The sequence below is a fragment of the Solanum verrucosum genome, unplaced genomic scaffold, assembly GCF_900185275.1.
Source record: "Solanum verrucosum unplaced genomic scaffold, falcon-dt-bn FXZP01000094.1, whole genome shotgun sequence".
In the NCBI taxonomy this organism is placed as follows: Eukaryota; Viridiplantae; Streptophyta; class Magnoliopsida; order Solanales; family Solanaceae; genus Solanum; species Solanum verrucosum.
Genome location: NW_026019970.1, coordinates 2,263,872 through 2,264,886, shown reverse-complemented (window position 1 = coordinate 2,264,886; position 1,015 = coordinate 2,263,872). Strand labels below are relative to the sequence as shown.

At 40.1% G+C, this 1,015-nt stretch overlaps 1 pseudogene; it reads right to left on the bottom strand.

Moving 5' to 3' along the window:
• Positions 1-306: 306 nt before the first annotated feature.
• The window catches only part of LOC125817117 (putative pentatricopeptide repeat-containing protein At1g12700, mitochondrial), a 1,720-nt pseudogene continuing 1,011 nt past the window's right edge, over positions 307-1,015 (bottom strand).

The following is a 1,015-nucleotide window of genomic DNA, read 5'->3' as shown; positions in this document are numbered from 1 at the left end:
GACCGAGTCCTAGTTTTGGACATCCTACATATCCCGGGTTATAGGGGAATCATGTCACGTGTAGTTCAAGGAGATGAAATGATGAGTTGGAAGTCAAGTAAGGTCCCCTTGAGGCTCCAGTTCGCGACTCCTATTGTTACATGAATATAAAAGATGAAAAAATTAAAGGAAACACAAGTACACGACCCTATCTATGTAGCTTCTCTTGAACCTTGACTTGAGTCTTCGCGCTTCTTGAGTTATGAGATATTGATTTTCATCTCAAATGAGTTCAAAGGTAAACGTCTTTCTCCAGGTAGGTTCCTTTTACTGGTACTTGGTTATTGACTGTGTGTTTTTTTTTAGAATGAGCTGCTGCTTCTTCAATCGAAATTGATCTTGAAAAATTACACTATTTTCCATCCAAGATCCTGAGCTGGAAATGTGGATTGACCCCATTCTATCACTAGATTCCTGAAATTAAAACAAACAAAACTAATAACACAAAATTTTGCCCCAGTTTAATATAAGAAAAATTTGTGAGAGAAATAAAAGATGGTGCTTAGCTTTAAATCGAGACTTTCAATGATTCGAGCTTTGTCGCGATGTACTCTTTAGAGGGCTTTTGCGTGTTTAAACCAACTCCATTCTTCATGATGAACCGGTGAAATAAAATTATGTTAGTCTAGTCTTATTATCCAGAAGGGTCCTTGCTATACTACGTCCCATTATTCAAGGAGGGTCCTTGCTATACTACGTCCCATTATTCAGGAGGGTCCTTGCTATACTACGTCCCATTATTCAGGAGGGTCCTTGCTATACTACGTCCCATTATTCAGGAGGGTCCTTGCTATACTACGTCCCATTATTCAGGAGGGTCCTTGCTATACTACGTCCCATTCATGAGGGTCCTTTATACACTACGTCCCATTATTCAGGAGGGTCCTTGCTATACTACGTCCCATTATTCAGGAGGGTCCTTGCTATACTACGTCCCATTTTCAGGAGGGTCCTTGCTATACTACGTCCCATTATT